Genomic DNA, 12,519 nt, shown 5'->3' with positions numbered 1-12,519 from the left:
ATCCTCTGGATCTCTTGTTCCTTCTCTTCCTCGGAGTCGCTTTCCCCGACCCTCTCCCTCTCTTACCTTCTCCCCTCTTCCCGTTCCGGGCCATGTTCTGAGCCCGCCCCCGGCCCCGGGCGGGGCTGCCCCTGCCCCGTCGCCGGCCCCGGCCCCGGCTCCGCCCATCCCCCCGCGGTCTCGCCTCCGCCCGGCTCTCACTGTCCTGGCTGTGGCGCTGTTGGCTGGGCATCAGTGCCTGGGGCTGGGGAGGCATCACTTCTCTTTGGCTCCGCTTGTCCCGGCCCCAGTCCCAGCCCCGGCCCCGGCTCCTCCCGGGGCCCTGTGAAGGGCACACACGGTGCAGCCGCTCCTGCCGCCCCCGCTGCGGCTCCTTCAGCCCGAGCTCCGCCGGGGCCCGGGGCGGGTGGGGATGCCCAGCCCAGGACGCTCGGGGGGGCGCTTGGGGGCCATGTCTGGCCCCGGGCCGAGCGCTGACAGCCGCGTGTCGCCCGCAGGGAAGGTGCTGGAGGCGTTGCAGGAGCGGTACCGGATGGGTTCGCTGCTGGGCAGAGGCGGCTTTGGCAGCGTCTTCTCGGGCACCCGGCTCGCGGACGGCGCCCCGGTGAGTGGCAGGGGCGGAGAGGGAGGGAGGAGGAGGGAGGAGGAAGAAGAAGACGAGGAAGGGGAGGCTGGAGTGCGGCGTGCTGGGCAGTGAGCTCAGCCCGCTGCTTCCCCTTGGCTCACAGGTTGCCATCAAGCGTGTGCCCCGGAATCGCATCCAGCACTGGGGCGAGCTGGTGAGTGAGTGGGGCCAGCGGCAGAAGCCGGGGCGTGCCGGGCGGCAAGGAGCCGGGGCCCGGCAGGGTGGGAGCCGCCAGGAGCCCTGCAGGGAGAGCGGGCGTGGGGTGAGCGGGGGGTGCAGAGCATCCCAGGCTGGCTGAGGAGCCCCAGAGCCCTGGCACGGCCTCAGCCCCGCTGACGGCATCGTGCTCCTCGCGCAGCCCGACGGCGCCCGTGCGCCCCTGGAGATTGTGCTGCTGGACAAGGTGTCCACTGGGTTCCCTGGAGTCATTCAGCTGCTGGAGTGGTTTGAGCTGTCCAGCTGCTTCTTGCTGGTGATGGAGCGTCCAGAGCGATGTCAGGACCTCCGTGATTTCATCGCGGCTCGGAGATTCCTGCCGGAGGAGGAGGCGCGGGGGCTGTTTCGCCAGGTGCTGGAGGCCGTGCGTCACTGCAGCAGCTGCAGGGTCCTGCACAGGGACATCAAACCGGCCAACATAATCATCGACCTGGACAGCGGGCAGCTCAAACTGATTGACTTCGGCTGTGGCACCTTCCTCCAGGACACAGTCTACACCCAGTTTGCAGGTGAGCCGAGCCTGGGAGATGCTCCTGGGCATCTCATTGCCCAGCCTGGCTGTGGCACCAGGGATTTCCCCCTTTGCTGCAGGCCATGGTATTGCTTCTGCAGCCAAGTTGCTTTCAGGTGGGGCTCAGAGGGGGGCCAGCTGCCAGCTCTGCCAACCTCATTCACCAGCCACTCAGCCAGCCCAGCACAAACCCCATGGGGGTGGCAGAGAGGGGGGTCAGACCTGGGCACTGCTCAGTTTGGTGTGCAGGCGAGGAAGGGCTTGGACTGCTTTGCTGCCCTTGTTTGCCTTAGCTTATTAATGTTTTCTGGGGGCAATGCAAGCAGGGAGGAGAGTGGGTTTTTCCCACCACTGGGTGGGTTTTTCTTCTGTGTGTCCTAGCTGGGCCTTCCCAGGGCTTCTACTGCCCTCTACCAATGCCAGTGGCTTCTTTTTTAGCCCCAGATTTGTACACAAGAGCCAGGTGTTCGCAAGGAGGCAGCAGGTCACCCCCTGTGCCACTGCTGCAGCCCCCCCATGCCCAGGGATGCTGGGGCCAGGGTCTGGGAGCAGCAGCATCCCCCTGATGAGCTCCATCTGTATTCCATAGGAACACCATCCTACAGCCCCCCTGAATGGACCCAGCTTAAATGCTACCATGGCGAGGCAGCAACGATCTGGTCCCTGGGCATCGTGCTGTACCAGATGGTCTGCGGGAAACACCCGTTCAAGAAGGGCCGGGACATCATCCGGGGCCAGCTCAAGTTCCCACGAGGGCTCTCTCAAGGTGGATCCTCATCTCTGAGCACAGGGAATACCAGTGCTGGGAGACAGCAGTGGGCTCGTGAGCATCCTGCTCTGGCAGCTGCTGAGGAGGTGGCTCATGTCCTGCTCTCCTGCTCTCCTCCAAAACAGGGAGTTGTCTGGAAAGTTTAGGCCCAGTTCTGAGCACATCCAGCAGCGCCTGGGCATGGGAACAGTGGGGCAAAGCAAACAGGGTCCTTCTCCAGCTGACTGGTGGTTGCTGGTTTTCTCTCCAGAGTGCCGAGATGTTATCAGCTGGTGTTTATCCATGCGCTCCTTGGACAGGCCATCTGTGGAAGATCTGTTCCATGACCCTTGGCTGCAGGATGTTCATCTGCCCTAGAAGATGGGAGAGATTCACAGGCACCATTTAATCCAGGAGCCTTTGATCAAACAGCTACACACATCTCTTGGTCACAAGAAGCAAAGAAACCCAGATTTTTTGTACCATGGAGCAGGGGTCATCAGATGGGAGCATCTGTTCTGGAGCTGAGCTGGTCTTGCAAGCACTGGCAGCCACCATTCCACCTGGTTTTACCTGTCCTGGTTCAGTGATGGCTGAGTCCCTGGGCAGAGCACAGACAGCCTGGTCTGGCCCCCAGGGAAGGAGAAGCAGCTCCTGGAGAAGCTGTACCAGGTGGGGCTGCTGCAAGGACAACCTCAAGGATGACAACCTCTGCCTGGCCCTGGCCACTGGCAGCTGGAGATGATCGACTTCGATTCCGGCACCTTCTTCAAAGGCATTCCAGGCCAAATTTGCAGGTGAGTCCCCAGGCAGGGGGATGCTCCCAGATCTGGGCATGGCACGACCTGGCTGGGCACCAAAGGTTCCCCCCTTTGCTGGGGTGGCTGCAAGGAACTCTTCAGTGGCTGCCAAGCTGCTTCTTGGCTCTGGGCAGCTGCTGAGGGGCTGGATGTGCCATGGCTGGCTGCAGGCTGGGCACATGTGCTGCCCTCCTGCTCTGCTCCCAGGGGCAGCAGTGACTGGGAGGTTTGTGCCCAGCTCTGGGCACAGCCAGCACGGCCTGGGCACTGCGGGGTCGGGACAAGGGGGACAGGAGCCTTCGGCTGACGGGCGGGTTCTGGTTTCTCTCCTTGCAGCCGGGCTCTGCAGATGCTGAGGCTGCTCTGGGCTCTGCCAGGGCTCTGCTGGGCTCAGCCCTGGGCACAGGGCTCTGCCCTCACAGGGCTCTGACAGCTTTGCACCAGACGAGCCCGTTCCGAGCGCACCACCTGAGCTTTCTGCTTTGCAGGTGAGTGAGACGCTCCTGCAGGCCAAGAGTTTGCTGTTAGGGACACACACCCAATGGGCAAGAACCCACACTCTCCACGGTGCCAGCTGAACCTCTGGATTTCCACAGGATGTCCCACTCTTCATTCCTTTTTGGCTGGAATTGTACAGTTGCACTTTTCTTCTTCCTCTAGAAGTGCCACGAGTGGGCAAAACCTGGCGAGGGGCCGTGTTCCTAAGGCAGTGCAGCCTGGAGCTGATGGAAGGAGAATTTCTGTTCTGCACTCCCAAACCAAGCAAAAAGCTGTAAGTGTGACTTTCCGTCTTTAAGAAGCCCCTGACAGTTTCAAAGGGAATGTGCAGCTCTTTCACGGGGTGAGAAGGAAGAGCATCTCCTAAAGGATTTGGGCAGTGACAGAGTTTAGATTGCCAGTCTTGCCAGGAGCTGGCAGGGCACAAAGCAATTTCTTCTTGCTTCACTCCAATTCCACCACAATTTAAAATAACTATATTGGAAATAAACCTCAAAATCTTTTTAAAAATGGTTACTGAGGCCAGTAAAATGGATCAATGCCATCAACTCATTTACAAAGTAAATAACTGAGTTTTCTGCTGCGAAAGATCAGTTATTAAACTGAATTAAAAGTTACGGAATATTTATCACTGAAACTTGGGGGTTTTTTTTATCTTTCACATTTTATAGGAGTTTTTTCTTTTCTTTTTTCTCTTTAGTTTAAAACAGAAAACATGCCATAAAATAGGAGTGTCTTCTGTTCCTGGTTCCCGTGTGGAGCAGCTCCTTCCCGCTGGCTGAGCTGTTCAGGCAGAGCAGTCTCTGGAAGAGACTCGCAGGCTCCCTGTTTGCTGTGCTGCCCCACTTGTGCCCAGCCAGCTTTTTTTTTTTTTTTAATTCTTTGTCCTTTTGCATTATATAAATTACTCTGTTCCTTAAGTTGGTGTCCGTGTCTTCGGTGCTGACCTTGCCCATTGGCAAAGCAGATATTGTGGGCCCCATAGAACCAAAGATGCCTTGTGACACTGTGGGGCCTGGTGTGACGAGGAGACCATTGTGGGACTGTGGGGCTCCATGGAACCATGGGGACCATTCTGACACTGCAGAGACTTACATTACCTAGGGTTCCTTCTTTTCCTCTCCCTGTTCCTGCCCCAGCCCAACAGTGCAGGTGACATAGTCATGGTTACCTTCTGCAGCAACAACTGGAGGCACTGCAGGTCAGGGACAGCCACTCTGTGTCTGGAATGCTCAGCAGATCCTCAGCTTGGGCATTTCCTGCAGCTCCCGGGCCAGCCACGCTGCCCAGCACAGCAGCAGAGTTGGCCCTGGGGCTCCTCAGGCAGCTGCTGCTGCCCCAGGGTCAGGCAGCCTCTTTCCAGGGCTTCTCTGCATCCCAGGGGCTCCTGCTCTGCTTCCTGGCACATGCCAGCTGCCACAGAGCCTGTGCCAGGGAACACGTCTGTACTGGCCTGAGCAGCCACTGCTGCAGCCCCTGCCCTGCTCCCAGAGCCCGAGCTGGGGCTGCTGCTCTGCAGAGCACGGGGGCTGTGCTGCCCGGGGCCCTGGGCTGCCTCTGCTGGGCTCTGCTGCTCAGCCTGGGACACAGAGGCAGCTGATGGTGCTCCCTGCACTGACCCCCTCCCACACAGGCTCTGCTGGGGCTGTGGAGGGGCTCAGAGGTGCCTGCCTTGTTCCAGGGCTGCCAGATGGCCTTGGGGCTGCCCTGCATCCTCCTGGGGAAGGTGCCCTGAGGCTCAAAGCAGTCAGTGCCAGACTCCTTTCCCTGTGCCTGCTGTGTCCCTGGGGCTGCAGAGCTCTCCTGAGTCACAGCAGACATTCAGTCCTTGGTCTCTGGGTGACCCCACACTGGACAGGATTTTGCTTCAGGGCTCCATTTGCTGCTGACCTGATGGGATGGGCTGTCCCTGCAGATCCTCTGTGCTCTCCTGGCAGGCTCTGATTTCCTACAGGAAAGCGTTCACCTGCCACCAGAGCCATCACAGTTTCAGAGTCCCAGGCAGGTGACTTGGAGGGCATTTGTCACTTCCATGGCCTCTGAGCACTAACAAAAACATAAACATCTGACCCTGCCCTCAGTCCCTGAAGTACCACAGTGGAACCCATGATCTCATGGCACTGACTCCAGGGACAAACAAGCAATGCAGTGAGATTCTGCAAAATCCATTCCTTGGGCTTCTCCTGGAGACTAGCTTAGTAAAAAGACCTCAGCCTTTGGGCACTGCACTGAGCAAATCCCCTTTGCTGGTGGAACTGCTGTGCTGCAGCCTGGCTGTGTCCCAGTCATGCCCATGGCCTGTCCCTGCCTGTGGTCATGCCACAGAACACCTGCAATACAGAAACTGAGCTGCCAGAGCACTCAGGTCTTGGACAAGGACAATAAAATTGTCCTTGTCATCTCCTCAGGGGTGGAGATGGAGAAAGTATAGCCTCAAAGACCCAAGTGCTGCTGCTCTCTGGCAGTGCTGCTGTGCTGGGACTCTTTTTCTCTTGACCTCTGCACACAGACACTGCCCCTGCAGCTGAAGGAGAGGTAAGAGAGGGAAGATATTTGACAAATACATCTCTGCAGAACATTCACTTTATTTAAGTACGCACAGAGCATGATTCCTAATTTACACAATCTGTGAGTAAAGAGGTAGACCATGAACTCAGTATGTGAAGATGACTCCATTTTCCGTGTGAAAATGATTACAAGGAAAAACTAGAAAACCCTGTTGTCCCTCTCCCCCCGCCCCACCCCACCTTCATAGCACTATTAAAGGCTTTAAAGGCACGCTTGGCATGTAATGTGTTACATTAAATGCTCTGAAGAGGAAAATACCTTTTTTAAGGTACTTTGGAATTTCCTTTCCACACTGGGTGTCTGAGAGGTTTTTGTGTAATCCTGGCTTCCAATTCTCTCCTCCAAGGAGTCCATGAGGAGCCTGTGCTGGGGATGAACCTCAGTGGGATCCATTAATGCTTTGAGACACTTTGGGTTTTCCTCTGATTTTGACTCCTGGAAAGGTTTGTGCAATCTCCTCTCTGGCCCTGAGGTTCCAGGGCTCAGCACCAAATGCACCACAGGGCTCACTGGGATCAAGCAAGTCCTGACCAACATAGGTCTGCCTTGATTTCCCTCTGCTCTGGTGCAGTTCATTAGGAAGTTCTTTTTTGTTAGTTATGGAGAAATATTTCAAAGGGCTTCTAATAAATCCACATTTCTATTTTAAGGATATCTTTCTCTCTTTAGAGCAGAGGTGATTGCAGTGACTGATACTGATCCATGGTCTCTCCTAAGGAGGTCTGGTCAGAGAAGCTGTACCTTGAGTTCTTGGAGAACTAGCTGCATACAATCAAAGAGGGGTCTTTCTTCTTTTATTTTAGCAATCTAAACTCCAGTTTCCCCAGTGAAAACAGACACCTTCCTCAAGTGTGTACAAAGTCCAAGGTGTCACCAAGGAGGTTCCCCTTCCCCAAGGCATAACTGTGAAAAATGAGGTTCACTTTCCTGGTAAATTTTAAAAGGCTTAATTTAAAACAAACAAACAAAAAAACTCCCCAAACCAGTAGGAGACAAAGACAACAAAGCAAAGGGTTAATAAGGCTGGGTTCTGGGCATCCAGCCAAGAGTACACACTAATTCAAGAACACTTCTTTCAATGCATCAACATGTTGCATATTCATAGACTCTCATGCATTATTCAAAAACATTCCTTTGAGCTCCCCCAGTCTGCCCATTCCTTCCATCCTGTAAATCAACATTCTTTATTTCTCTTTGTGGTTTTGTCTTGTTGTGGATGATCAATACGTTTCTTCCCTGGGGGTCTTTGTGTCACTGCTATCTTCATCAGGGTAGGATAATACAAGAACCTTAAGGATTTCCTAATTATCTTTTATCATACTTTGAGTTAGTTACATAACAAAAGCTTTTTATATCACTATGCTATAGTTCAAGAAAAAATATATTTATCACACTGCTATTTCTAAGTTTTGTAAATAGCAGAACTAAAAGGAACTATATTAAAACAGCAAAGTTTTCCAACATTATACGTAAAGAATTAATTTTAATATTTATAAAAGCCAATAATATGATATGTACTTATAACAATATCCCCCTCTTTCTTTTTATAAATCATTTGGATTGAGCAATAATCCTTGTTTTCTAGCCTCCATATTCACTACTTTTTTTCTTCAATATTTTTTTCCTTCTTTTAAGAGGTCTTCTATATTATTTTGTTTCTTTAGTACCATGATCTTTTGTGCCATTCCAGATATAGTCAATTTTGGATTTATAGGCCTTGTTACCACTTGCATGCCTTGGACTACACTGGTGTTCAGTCAAACAGGTAATCAAACAAGGAAGAAATATCAGACCAGCTGTAGCAGATCAAAGGAAGAAGCCTAGCTTATTCCACCACTCTATTCCCAATATGTTATCCCACCAGCTAGTTTTTAGCATTGATTCGCATTTTTGTACCAGTACGTGAGTTATTTTTCTGACGTCATATGTAGGATGGGATCCCCATTGTCATCTATTTTTAAAGAACAATCTGATGTATTAAATTTCCTGCAGACCCCTCCTTCTTCAGCTAACAAATAGTCTAAAGCCAGCCTATTCTATTGGGGGTCGATATCCCCAACTCCCATCTTGTGCCCAGGCAGCTGGGTCGTATTTTTCCAATATAGGTTCAGAGGGCCATTCTGCATCTCCCCATTTTTAAAATCCTCCAATCAAATTCCTTTTCTTTCTTTTTAGATCCTCATAAACTGCTATTCCCAATTGATCTCCATGTGGTCCTGGCAAAAGAAAAACTTCTAGCTGCATAATTCCCAAAGTACCGTACCATAATTCCCTTTACACAGGGAGAGGAGGTCAGGATATGCTCTTTTTCCACATAGCCAAAATAAGCTATCTGGTGCTTTCCAATAACCTGGCCCAGAGCCAGAGGTGATCCCTTGCCAAGGCTGTGCCGTGGCACCTGCCCTGTGCCACGCTGGCTGCTCAGGCACCGCGGGACCAGCAGCAAACCCCAGTGCCAGGAGCAAAGGCCGGGTCAGCCAGACAGAAAGGGTCAGGGCTGGGCACTGTTTCCATGGCAGGCACTGCAACACCACACCTGGGTCTCCTGTCCCGGCAAGGGCCATGGAAACCCCTGGTAGGGCTTGATGGCACCGACATTGGCACTGAGACACTGCTGGGCCGAGGGCCATGGCAGCCACCCCTGGGCTACACCGGAACCAGGATTGCCATGGCAGCCAGCAAAAAGCCCCGTTGCTACTGTCCAGTGCCACCACAACCTGCAGGAGACACTTTGCTGAGGTCGGATCCGTGGCTATCAACCTTTTTCCTGCCGTGGTGGGGGACTGTCACGGTCACTCGCACTCAGGGCCCGTGGCCAGGCAGGGCTCCATGGACACAGGCACTGAGCCTGTGCCAGAGTCGGCTGCCATGGCAACCATCCCAAAGGCCATGGCCAGGGCTGGGGGCATGGAAAGGAACCCGTGGAGCCGAGGCCATGGTGGATGGCTAAGAACAATGGTTTGGGCTGGGGCAGAGGGAATTTCCTTCTGGGGCTGTGTTTGGACTGCTTCTGAGCACAGGGCTGAGCACACAGAGATGGTTTTGCTCTTGCTGAGCTCGCACAGAGCCAAGGCCTTTCCTGCCCCTCATGCAGCCATGCTGGGGAAGGGCTGGTGGTGCAGCAGAGGTTGGGAGGGGACACAGCCAGGACAGGTGACCGAAACTGACCCTGGGGATATTCCAGACCAAAGGACATCATGATCATTATATAAAGTGGGGGGAACAAGGAGGAAGGGAGAATTTTAGAGTGATATTTTTGTTTTCCTAGGATGAGGCCCTGTTTTGCTAGTAGACAAGTTCAGCACCAAAGACACAGACACCGACTTAAGGAACAGAGTAATTTATATAATGCAAAAGTGCAAAGAATTACAAAAGGAGAAGCTCAGCAATGCACCCAATCCTCATTACCGAAGATTGCCGGTAGCGATTAAGAGACAGCACCAGTTACCCTCAGACTTTGCCATCCCCCAGGTGCACACATCAGCTGGGGAAGCTGCCACAGCCAAGGGCTGCAGAGCCACCCCAGACACTGGGAGTCCCTGTAGGTGCACCCACCTTTGCAGGCCACGAGGCTCCAACCTCGCTGTGAGAGGGCCCAGCTTCTACACTGATAAAAAAACAAGCTGACATTACTTCTAGTGAGGGAACATATAATGTAATTTGTGTAAAGTTGTAAAATAATGTAGAATAAGCAATGCTCGTATGAATAAAATAATAAAAAACTCAGAAACCAAAACAGGGCCATGGACGAAAAGGACACAAATTACTTCATCACAGCATTGTAACATCCAACAAAAGCAGGACAACCCAGATTAACAGTAAATTAGCCGTGGCCACAGCAGAGATGGCTCCTTTCAGGAACTGTCCAGGGAACACCCAGATGATGAGAGCCCAGCAGCACCCACGATCAAGATAATCAGAGCCATCAGGAAAAAACATCTGAATGTCAGCTTCCCATAAACCAGGTCTGCAAGATAGATCTCAATGCCATCTTCCCATAAACCAGAACCAGCTTTCATCAGAATTCATTGTCTCCCAGAATATGGTTTTGTCCCACTCAATGCAGTGAAAGAAAACCACGTGAATATGCTGAATGAGGAAAGGAGACAAAGACCTCTGCTCCAGGCTAGGAAAGACTGTATAAAAACTGGACTGACCAAGGTGGATTTGTGAACACTGGGGGATCAGAGGGTGCTCACCCAGCGCCAATCCCGGGCTGGCATTGTCCCTCACGATCTGTGGCTGTCAGGGAGTGTATCCCTGGTCACAAAATAAATTATCTTTTATTTTTGATTATACTCAATTCAGCTGAATCTCTTTATTATCTATAACACCTGGTTTCATTCTCAGTTTGGTTTCTCCCAAAGCCTGGCCAGGCCTCACAGAGGAACCAAGGGAGGTGACTTTGACCATACATGCCAGAACAAAGCCAGATGTGGCCTCGTCTGGTTTCTAAACACAGGAATATAAATCCATGTTTCACCAATGCACATACACAGAGATCATATTGCTAACAAAGCTTCAGTAATGAGCTGATACAAATATAACATTTGGTTGTAAGGTTCATCTAGAGTTCAGCTTTGGCTCAGGGCTACCTCTCTCAGGACCTGGTGCTCAGGCCTCAGTACTTCACTCAGTGCTTTGACCTAGAGATGAACTACAAACTTCATAGCAATTATTACCATAATAGAACCTTACATTTAGGTATTAGGCATAAAGGCATATGTTCTTGTTCTTCAGTTAGGTGCTGTTCAAGTTCATTCCTCAGAGCTGTTAGCATTCCTTTAAATTCGCATTCCTTTTAAAACATGCCAGATTGGTTGCTATTCTGTATGCTCTTCATCAATTCCCCCCTTTTTCTTGAGACTGTGTCTCAATACTCCGTTTCCCAGCACAAAGTGTCACAACAGCTCTAACATGGAACCATAACACACCAAGTGCTCACACTGCAATGATTACAGTGACTGCAACAAACTCATTTCACAGCAGCCTCCAATTGGAAGCCAATCCCACCATGAAGAATTTCTTCTTTCTGCCACTCCTCTGCTGCTCTTTCTATCGAGGTGATGCCTGACTGGACTTCAAACACAGCACTGATAGACATTCCTGCAACATTCCTCCCCTAGAACAGCACAGGCTCCTCCCTGGCCAGCAAGCAGAGAATCCAAGGCCATGTGTTCTGTAGAGCTCCAATTTGTGTTTGTTTGGAGTCCAGAGGAGGTGCTATTGGATATTTTAATAGCATCACTTTTTACTTCTTCTAATAATCGATTAAGCTCATTAATGTAAACTCCACAGGATGAGGTAGTGCATAGGGCACAGGGTGAGCCTGAATCTTTGGCTTTCTGAAATCAAAGGCACCCCTGGGTGGAAAATGTTCTCTTGGCCCCAACTCTTCCTAGTGCCTGTTGCCAAAGTGCCCTCAAGGGAGGCATCAATATTGCTCGAAACAGGCCCCAAACCACCCTTGAAGAAGTCATTTATAGGCAGTCTCCACACACCCAGCAGCTCCCATTCCCAGCACCAAAGGTCTGATTTCCTATTTCCCACGGGGGCTGCTGATGGATCCAGGGCTCCTCCCTGTGCTCCTGTGGTATCCCCAGTGCCTTTGGGCCAGAGGAGTTTCATTATAGCCCTGCAGCTGGGAGTGCTGTGACACTGACCCTGACCAGCTCCAGCACCCCAAGTTCTATTGACATTGGAAGTGATAGTAAAGCACAGAAATCCTTTCACATTGTGGCCTCTAACTGTAACAGGGTTTGGTTTCTCCTGAAGGGAAATATTAGAGAATCCTATGAAACTCCTAATGTGTTCCTTTGTTCCACAGCACAGCTTCCTGCAACCATCCCTGCACTGGCTCCGTCAGGAGTCAGAACCCACTGACAGAGTTCTGATCACCCCACAGGGTGGGCCCTCCAACAAAACCCCATTCCTCCCAACATCAGTTGAGAACGTTTCCAGCCATTAGTTACATTGAATGTTTTGGTTGCTTTGATCTTTAAATTTCATAAGAATTTCACAACTAATTCCTTGGTCAAACTCTAGAGGTGTTGCTGGCAAACAAAGATTCTGGCTGACTCTCAAGATACAATTTACAGACATAAGCAGTACTTTAGCAACAAGGTTATTCATTCTTTATCCTCATCTCATTCGCGTTAGGAGCAATAATTCTGTTGTCCATGGAGCTGGCACCTTTTTAATTCCAGAATAATGTCTCCAAGGTCCTTTGCTGTTCAGCTTTACCGCACTGTCTGCGGGTGACAAGGCTTGGTCCCTTCCTTGGGGTCCTTTCCCCTCCAGCTGGAGAGCTGCCAGCTCCCAGTCCTTGAGGGCACCCAGGTTCCTGGTTGGAATTTGTGTGGAAATCCCTCAGTGTCACATCAGCCTTCACATGGAGCATTCCATGGATTCAGAGCATTTTCCAAAGGGGCCGCTGGGGCAAACAGGGAGATTTGGTCAGGTGGAATCTGTAAAACAATATCCCTGCTGGAGTCAGTGAGTTGGGAATCTCTCTGAATTCTTCAGGAAGAAATCAGATTGCAGGGATTAAATT

The 12,519-nt window shown here is 51.7% G+C and overlaps 1 pseudogene across 1 annotated transcript; it reads left to right on the top strand.

The window, feature by feature from the left end:
- Nucleotides 1–451: 451 nt before the first annotated feature.
- Nucleotides 452–1,653, top strand: LOC306815893 (serine/threonine-protein kinase pim-1 pseudogene; annotated as a pseudogene). Its single transcript, XR_013777880.1, has 3 exons — nt 452–604; nt 984–1,350; nt 1,646–1,653. The product of XR_013777880.1 is annotated as a serine/threonine-protein kinase pim-1 pseudogene (transcript).
- Nucleotides 1,654–12,519: the final 10,866 nt, after the last annotated feature.

The sequence above is a fragment of the Erithacus rubecula genome (assembly GCF_903797595.1).
Source record: "Erithacus rubecula genome assembly, contig: scaffold_277_arrow_ctg1, whole genome shotgun sequence".
NCBI classification, from domain to species: Eukaryota; Metazoa; Chordata; class Aves; order Passeriformes; family Muscicapidae; genus Erithacus; species Erithacus rubecula.
This window is presented reverse-complemented; position numbering and strand designations above follow the sequence as displayed.